Below are 9,907 nucleotides of genomic sequence, written 5' to 3'. Positions count from 1 at the left end.
TCCAGGGTCCTTCCTAGGGCAGGAGAAGGGACCGTGGGACTCATCAAAACTTGACATTCATTGGCTCTACAGGCAAACAGGGCCATGGAGTCAGAGCCAGTGCTCATGTGCCACCCACCTTTACTGGTGTTTACAGTGGCTTCCTGAAGCAGGCCAGTTATCGCAATCCTGAGTAATAAAGTGAAAGTGTTTCTCTGTTGCTTAATGAGAGTTTTGTATATATTCCAGCAGCAGAAAGAGAGAATGGCCTCCAAACCTCTATTGGTGCCATGGAAATAGATAGAAAGTTAAAAGGGAACGAAGGTCAGTTAAATGATTGAGGTAGCTCTTGCATAAAGTGGGAAAATGTAGTCAGGGGTATTGAGAGGGACATTGTCTGACTGCACAGAGAAAAAAATCTGGTTCTCTGGAGATTCCAAGTTTTCACCTTTTCAGATTATACCTCATTTTTTCAGAATCAAAAAGGTAAGGTACTATGCATGATCTATCTCTAGGGATGTGGAGTTTTGCTTATATTTTTTCACAATACAAGATCTCTGGGACACATAATCTACTTCCCCTCTAAATACTTTACTCAGAGATATTCTAAATTTAATTTCCTGGTATATGCCTTCCTGACCTACTTGCCCAGTGGGAAAACATTTTCTGTTGAACATTGTAGAAAAAAATTGATGTATTTTAAAATCAACTTTTGTCAAATATATGCATTCTCTACAATGAAGTCTACCTTAATTCATTTAGCACAGTTTTATTTTCTTTGCAAATAATTTCTTTTTTAAAAAAGTTTCTTTATTTTGTTGTCCCTATTCTGTTGGGTTAAATTCTCAGTTTACAAAAAAGAATCACTGATTCAAAACTGGTCTGTTAAAGAATAAGACTGTAATGAAAATAGTAATATAAATATTGCTGCTCAAAATAACATCATAAATATAAATAAGAGAGATGACTCCAGTCTAGTTCAAATATAGACTATAAATCTGCATATTCTAGAACAAGGACAGGCAAATATGTTTCCTACCAATAACCTCAACTGCAGAGTTAAATTTTTAAATTGGATTTCCCTGGACTGAGGAATCTGCTTCTACTCTGCAATGATTTATCTGTTTAGAAACATTGTTAAACAGAGATGTGAAGATTTTGCATCATTTTTCAACAGTGGCCATTTTTAATATGCCCGCTGAGGTTTTTAAAATCCTAAAACAAACACAAAATATTGCTTTTCCAGTTTTAAACTGAATATTTCTATCTAAAGAATCACACAGCCAACACTCAAAGCCTTCTCCAAAGCACACACAGATTTAGGTCAAAATAATCCCCCAAAGTTTGTAAAACCAGTTTCATTAGTTTTTGAACGTTTCTGCTCAGAAAGGAAACAGCATACGCTTGTGGAAATCATTTGTACACCGCGTTTCTCTAGCTCATCAAGAGACTGCATCTCTCTGCTGCCCATAAAGTGAGACATGACCCTATAACCGGCTTCAGGAAATGAGAGTGGAAACACAGCTTGAAGAGTTGGTATGCCATGTACCATGCTGTCTCTCCCCCTGCCGCCATGACAACTTGGCACCGTTCCAGTAATGGCGGCTCAGCCAGCCTGGGTCCCAGAGTGTGGAAGGCATGCAGCAGAGCCTTCAGGTGACCTGTGCTAGGTATGAACTTGTCTGAGTAAGATTTGGAGGTCATTTGTTACTGCAGCATAACTTAGTCCACTCTGAGTGATACGTAGTGACTGACAGAACTCTTTAACCATTAGACATAAGTTGGATGAGGCAGAGTATTAATAGCATATAAAGTGCGTATGCACAGCATGCAATGAGTAATGTCACATGCTTTTGTTTGCTTTTGGTTTATGGTTGGATTAAACCACTGATATAGCAAATTTTGAACTCACTGGTGGACTAAGAGTGATATATATTCAAGGAAAAAAATGGCTGGTGATGTTTTCCTGTTGGAAACTTACGTTACAAAAGAAGAGGTGTTTGTTTTAGTTAACAATTATGGTGTGAGTCATGGTAAGGACTGGAAAATGTGTGCTGAAATCAGGATACATGGAAACTAGCTACGTAGGCACTGAGGAAAGGAGATGCTGTGACAATAAAAGAAGTTGCTTCTTGGCCAGGCGCGGTGGCTCACGCCTGTAATCCCAGCACTTTGGGAGGTCAAGGCTGGCATATCACGAGGTCAGGAGATCGAGACCATCCTGGCTAACACGCTGAAACCCTGTCTCTACTAAAAACACAAACAATTAGCCTGGCGTGGTGGCACGTACCTGTAATCCCAGTTACTTGGGAGGCTGAGGCAGGAGAATCACTTGAACCCTGGAGGTGAAGGTTGCAGCGAGCTGAGATCATGCCACTGCGCTCCAGCCTGGTGACAGAGCAAGACTCCATCTCAAAAAAAAAAAAAAAAAAAGTTGTTTTTCAATGTCAGTCTTCTCACTACTTGGTATTCAACATTGTACATATTAATTGTGATGCAATAATGAAGGAAGTACATTCAGATTGGAAATTAAAATGAAGCAACGCCTATTTGGTGTATATATACCTTCTGAGTGCGTAGCGTGAAGGTACTGGCAGAATATAAAATTTGTTTTCCACACAGACTGTTAAGATAAGGGGTACCCAGGATTTCAAATTAGGAATGAGTGGTTGTGAGGTTTTTGTTGTTGTTGTTGTTGTTTATTTATTTACTGTAGAGATGGGGATCTCACTTTGTTGCCCAGGCTGGTCTCGAGCTCCTGGGCCCAAATGATCCACTCAACTCGGCCTCCCAAAGTGCTGATATTACCCGCATGAGCTGCCACGGCCAGCTATGAGTGTGTGCGTGTGTTTTTTTAAGGCATTATTACTACATGGCACTGATAATATCAGTTAAGGCCCTTCAAATAATATCAAGTGATTTGTCCATGTGGCATGTGGAATATCTTAGCAATATATTTGGCAATTCATGAGGATTGTTACAGATGGACGCTGGATGCAAATGACTTAATTGCTAAGAATTTGACTCCTTTCAGATATTTGATGATTTTCTTCAGTTACTAGAGGAAGAGAGTAGTGGCATGCTGTTGGGTACACAATACTTCAAAGCTGTAACTGAAGGATGCCACAGAATTTGAAAAATTCCAAAGCCCAATTCAAACAAAAAGTGTGTTAGGAACCGTTCACTGCTACCTTCCAGCTTTTGAGCTTAATACACTCTTACTGCACTTCTAAATGTTCAAATGGATGCAGGGAGTACAGAACAGTTTCTCACCATAATCTATTTAGTTCTTCGTCAAGTGGTTTCTGAAAGAGCCACGTAAAATTTCCTTCAGTCTGAATGGCCTATAATTGTGAGCTAGGAGTCTATGTTTTTGATATGTTTAGATTAATATTAAATTTACTTTTTAGTACTTTCATGACTTTTTAAAGTCCATGATCATCTGAAATTTATATTAGCATATCAAATGAAATTACACTCTAATTTTTTTTTCCAAAAAGCCAATTATTAGGTCATCCATCCTTTTCCTCATTGTTATGAACTATGGATTTTATTGGATCCACACACACAGGTGGGCCTATATTTGGACTTTCTATTTCATTGATCTGTCTGTCTATCCCAGTCATAATTACTGTAGTTTAAAAATACTGCTTCTGGAATAATAATCAAGTGAAAATGGATGAAAAGTTTTTTTAAAGATAATGAGAGAAATCTTACCTTAAAAATAACTTCAAAGTTATTATGAAGTATTTCATCTATCACTAGAAGATAATACATGCTGTATTATACATGCTTTACTTTCTTGCCCTCTGCAAGCCTGCACACGTGAACAGCTTTCTCTATGTCAAAGCAACTCACATTGACTTCATTGTCTCTCTGATTGTTGCTGTTCTCTCCTTTCTTTCACTGCTGATCCGCCCCTGCTACCGTGGAACATGCTCCTCTTTCCCTTAAATTCCTGTGTTATCTGGGTACACTGCACTCCCCAAAGAGAACTATTAAAAGTTATCAGTGCCCTCCTTCGTGTCCTTCAAGTCTATTTCTGATCTTCAGCCTCCCGCACCTCCCTTATATAATGTTGCCCCATCAGCATGCTGCCCTGACCCACCTTGGTGCCCTCTCTCCACTATCTACCCTGGACCTCCTCTGACTTTCCCGCTGTGAACTTCTCTGCCTTCTTGCTTTTCCTGCATGTGTGCTGCGTGTACACACTTCACTTCAAGTGTGACTGGGGGTGCCTTGCACATGTTCCTTAACCTCACTCCCCGCCTCCTGTGGTTTGGATGTGGTTTGTTTGGTCTGGCCAAGTCTCCTGCTGAAATTTGATCCCCATTGTTGGAGGTGGGCCTGGTGAGAGGTGTTTGGGTCATAGGGACGGATCCCTCATGAATGGCTTGGTGCCATTCTCTCAGGAGTGGGTGACGTGTCATTCTTAGTTCCCAAGAGAATTGCTTGTTGAAAAGAGCCTGGCATCTTCTCTTCTCTCTCTTGCTCCATCTCTCATCATGGGACACACCAGTTCCCCTTCCTCTTCTGCCATGAGTGGAAGCTTCCTGAAGCCCTCACTAGAAGCAGATGCTGGCACCATGCTTCTTCTACAGCCTTTAGAACTGTGAGCTACATAAATCTCTTTTCTTTATCAATTACCCAGTCTCAGACAACACAAACAGACTAAGACACCCCCAAACCCTGAGAGTATGAGTTGGTTTAGCTCACGTGGCTTGTGTTCATCAAGGACCAGCTGCATGTTTTCACAGCATGGTCTACTGTCAGCTAACACCTTCCTGGTCTAAAAGGAACTGCCCACCTTCTTGGTCTCCCAGAACAGCTCCTCTCCTTGACACTCCGATGGCACCATTGTCCCCAGCACCTCCAAGACATCTTCTGGATGTGTGTGAAAGGAGCCCCTAATTTACAAACCCTTACCACATGATTCCTCCTCCTTCCACTCTACCGCCTCCGCTAGCTTATTCTTCCTACTTCCTAAGTAGGTTCCATGGAGACTTTTATTAAAAGCTTTTCTGGCTTCCTGATCCCAACAGGATTAATCAAAATTTCGTACCCTGGCACCCAAGAACCCTGGTGTCTGTGCACAGACGTTGTTTGCAGCATCTGTACTCACTGCCACCCTGACTGATACTGAAGTCAACAGGATTTGGATTTCAAGCTGGACTTGGTCTCTCAGTGGCTATGTGGGCTTGGGCAGGTTACTCAGCCTCACTCTCATCAAAGACCTTGGGTGGCATAAGTGGGATTTCCTACATGTAGCCTGTATGTGTCAAACGATGAAGACCCTCCAGTGATCAAGGATCTTGCTTGTTGAACACAGATGTGGAACGTGGCTACACTGTGTAACAGTAATGGTAACACTTCTGGACTTAAGAAGGTGAACAAACGGGCTCCCCTCCCTTCCTTCTTCCATCTTCTCAGAGGTCAAGACAGGGACCCTCCTTTGTTTCTTCTCTGCTCGTGGAGATCAACAAAGTGATTCTCTCTTCCTTTCTTATTGATCACCCCTTTTGACCCATTGGAGCTATTTATTTCTTGGCACCCCCAAAATGACCATTACATGTAATAGGTGTTCTGTAAGACTTTATAAATGAATTGTTGCATGAGACCACCCATTCGTTGTATAGAGAAAAGATCACTGAGAACGAACAGATCTTGGTTTAGGTTCAGATTTGCCCTATTCTGGCTGCATCACATTCAACAACTATATAACCTTGCTAAGCTTTAGTGCCCTAAATTTTCATGGGGTGCTCTGGTCAGTGTTCAATAGCCACACGTGGCTAGTGGCTATCAGTCAGACAGATAAGATATAGAATATTCCCATCATTCGACCAGAAAGCCCTATTGGACAGTGCTCGTAGATAAAACACTACAAGAAGCGTGGTGTGTCTGCCAATAATGTCATTAAATACTATTTATGGGAAATGCCTAGAACAGAAGCTACACAGACAACAGAAACACTGCATTTGGCAGAGGAGACAGCCACTGTCTCTAGATTACTCCAGTGTGTCCATGGAACTCGATTAGTAGGGATTCAGACAAACAACTGAAAGACCCCATTGCAATCATCTGGGCTCATTGAATGATAGGAAAGAAGAGGAAAAGGCTACCTTGGAAAGGTAGCCCCACCTTACACAGGAGCCCCTAGTGTTCAGCCAAAGATACCAAGCAATTCTGAAAGACAATCCAAGGCTTCACATGGGAAGTTATGGCTTTCAGGTTTTTTGTTTTGTTTTGTTTTGTTTTGTTTTGTTTTTTGTTTTTTGTTTTTGTTTTTGAGACGGAGTCTCTCTCTGTCGCCCAGGCTGGAGTGCAGTGGCGTGATCTCGGCTCACTGCAAGCTTCGCCTCCCGGTCCGCGCCACTCTCCTGTCTCAGCCTTCCGAGTAGTATTTTTAGTAGAGGCGGGGTTTCACTGTGTTAGCCAGGATGGTCTCAATCTCCTGACTTCGTGATCCGCCCCCCTCGGCCTCCCAAAGTGCTGGGATTACAGGCGTGAGCCCCCGCACCCAGCCGGCTCTCAGGTTTTTAAGCTTCTTAATCGATGTAAGAAATCGAGCCTCCAGTCAAAAAGGCAAAGGGAACTGCATGGTGTTTAGCTCAGGGAAAGAGATTGAGAGGCAATGTATAAGAGCTTATAGCTTATCCCAACGAGGGGATATTATCAGATGACTGCCGGACCTCCAATTTCCCCAGATCCTCTTCAATATATTTCTATAATGTGTTACTTTTTTTTTTTTTTTTTTTTAGACGGAGTCTCGCTCTGTCGCCCAGGCTGGAGTGCAGTGGTGCAATCTCGGCTCACTGCAAGCTCCGCCTCCCAGGTTCACTCCATTCTCCTGCCTCAGCCTCTCTAAGTAGCTGGCACTACAGGTGCCCGCCACCACGCCTGGCTAATTTTTTTCTATTTTTAGTAGAGACGGAGTTTCACCGTGGTCTCGATCTCCTGACCTCGTGATCCGCCCGCCTCGGCCTCCCAAAGTGCTGGGATTACAAGCGTGAGCCACCGCGCCCAGCCTATAATGTGTTACTTTTAACAAATGCCTTGGCTGGATTTGTCATTACCAGCCTTACCCTTAGTTCCTCGAGGGCAATACCCATGTCCATCTTTTCATTCTTCACAGCACAACCACAGTGCTCCTGTAGGACTTGAGATTCATGTCACTCCTTGCCTTAAAACCCTCCAAAGGGTTCCAGATTCCACTCACACACCCAGGATTGGCTACATAATTTGAGGTGCCCAGTGCAAAATGGATATGCAGGGCTCTTTGTTCAAAAATTATTAAGAATTTCAAGATGGGCCAGGCATGGTGGCTCACACCTGTAATCCCAGCACTTTGGGAGGCCAGGGCGGGAGGATCACCTGAGGTTAGGAGTTTGAGACCAGCCCGGCCAACGTGGTGAAACTCCATCTCTGCTAAAAATACAGAAATTAGTCAGTGTGGTGGCACGTGCCTGTAATTCCAGCTACTCAGGAGGCTGAGGCAGGAGAATCGCTGGAACCCAAGAGCAAGAGGTTGTAGTGAGCCAGGATCATGCCACTACACTCCAGTCTGAGCAACAGAGCTAGTCTCCATCTCAAAAATAAATAAATAAATACATAGAATTTCAAGATGGTGAGAATAAAGCACTAAACCAAGCATAGACCCTTCTGAGTCTCACACCAATGAAGCTGGCCCTGCCCATATATAACTTCTATAGATAGCTACTCAAATTTTCAGGGTCTTTTAAAATGTATTTCTCTCTATCTTGAACACCCATGGGGGCTCTCCCACTGCCATCGTGTTGCATATTGATTTCTCACCTTTCAGATAATTGCTTAAATGTCCCAACTTTGAAAAGCCTCCCGAGGCCCAAACACTCAAGTCCTTATAAATTCTCATAATTAACATAGTTCTTTGTATGATTATTGGTTGCCAATCTAATCCACTGACTGTAAGCTCCATGAGGACAGACACCATTTCTGTCTCACTCATCATATTATTTTCCTGGTCTCATAAAGCACTAGCACATAGAGGGTGTTCAGTAAAAATTCGTTTATTGAATCCATGAATAAATGGATGAATTGCAATTTTCTACAGACCATCTCTTCAAAGGATTGGCAGGGGGGACAGGAGGAGGATGACTCTGGAGGTGAGCATACCACAATTCCCAGTCCAAATCCGGTTTCCAGCCTAGTGTCACTCAGGACACCTGATTCAACCAGCCCGAGAGCAGGGAGACAGTAAATCCAAAGATTTGGATCTATTTATGTATTATTGGACCATCCTATTGTTCCTACTGGGTCTCAGTGTATTCTTCTCACTTGCCACGGAATTTGACGTGCTTATATATTTTTCAGGGAGTTTTATTGATTACGAAAAAAGACTTCATTAGATTATTCCTCAAAGTCTTACGGGTTTCCAACCTCTATTTTGAAAGACATAGCAATGTCTTCCAAAAGGCCAAGCAATGCAGTCTTTACAACTAAAAACATAAGCATGTCTCATCTGACTGATAACAGTATTTAACTGAGGAGAGAGAGGCTATGACTGGGGGGGAGGTCAAAAAAGAGTTTAGCCTGATCTGTAATGTTTCATCATCTTACAAGGGTAATATATTTCTATGTTGTCCTACAATTTTATATAATATTAAGATATAAAATATAAGTCATTTGCTATACAGGTAATATGGACAGAGAAAAAAAGAAAAAAGTATATATAAATTAATATTATATATTTGCTTCACCTTCTTGGCCATAAAAAAATTAAAACTCAAATTCTTAAAAACAAGGATGCTCTACCCAAAAATATCCATATATATATGGATATACAGATATAAATATATAGATATGGCTTAAATGTTAAAATAAGCAGCTACCTTGATTATATCCATCACATGACTGACGCTACAGAGCTTCTCATTCTCATCATGGGATGGATTTGGTTGACTAGTATAATTCTCTAGTTGTTTTGATCTCTTTACTGAGCCAGAGTATTTCACTAATGCCAATCTGGTTATTAAATTTTAATTTGATGTCTCTTCAACTCAAAATTACACTCTAACCGCGCAGTATTCTGTAAAATCATGCAAAGGTAAAGAATCACAAGACTATGTGCCGTCAAGTCCTTTTGTATTATCCATTTGGAATTTGTAGTAAGGCCCATGTCTTCAGCTCATACGCCTCTTCCTCTGCTTGCCCAATTGACAGCTCAAATTTTGTATTAGAGAATGTCAAGCTTCTTTTACTTTTTATGAATGGAATTAAGCTACACTATAATGCTGCTTTTGTAGACACGGATGAACAGGCATTGCACTATGGGTTAGGTCATATTTCTTGATTTTTAACAACATATACTTTTAAAGTTAATTTTACAGGTCTAGGTCCCCCAGAATGACTCAATCTCCCATTTTCTATTGGACTGTACACTAGTGCCATAAATTAAAACCACATCATGTTACCTGTCCCAGCTGGTACATTCTTGCATCTCTGGGCCTCAGTTCATCTCAGGCCCAGTGTGGCCACCGACACTGCAATTTAAAGTATGAATAAAACAAACCTAAGCTCTAGGACTAAACTGGGGCTCCCGTCTCTACTGTTAGCCTTCTTAAGTTGGTTTGTAAGATAAGCATCTGAAGACATCATAGCATTATTTCAATCTCCAAGCCAGAGCTTTCTGTTTCTTACCAGGGTTTCAACGACCTCAACAGCAGGGTACAGCAGTTCCAGCCACACAGGGCACATTCCAGAGCAGAATAGAGGCTCCCTCTGTAGTCTGGGCACACGTTCTTCAGGCCTGCTTATTTGAGGTCTGCTCTCTGCTCCCCTAAAACTCCTTATTGTTTCTCCAACCCAGCAGCTGAAGTTCAGCTGCCACTGAACCTCACTGTTGTTTCTGTTATAGTAAAGTGATACTAGGAAAGCTGAGTAACCTTCGCTT

General features: G+C 41.9%; 1 protein-coding gene across 1 annotated transcript in view; it reads right to left on the bottom strand.

Annotated features, from left to right (window-relative positions):
* The window catches only part of LOC116458375 (tektin-3-like), a 23,767-nt gene that overhangs the window by 593 nt on the left and 13,267 nt on the right, over positions 1–9,907 (bottom strand). The gene's annotated exons all lie outside the window — the stretch shown is intronic.

The sequence above is a fragment of the Hylobates moloch genome, unplaced genomic scaffold, assembly GCF_009828535.3.
Source record: "Hylobates moloch isolate HMO894 unplaced genomic scaffold, HMol_V3 SCAFFOLD_19, whole genome shotgun sequence".
NCBI classification, from domain to species: domain Eukaryota; kingdom Metazoa; phylum Chordata; class Mammalia; order Primates; family Hylobatidae; genus Hylobates; species Hylobates moloch.
The sequence above is the reverse complement of the archived record's forward strand: the minus strand, read 5'-3'. Positions and strand labels throughout refer to the sequence as shown.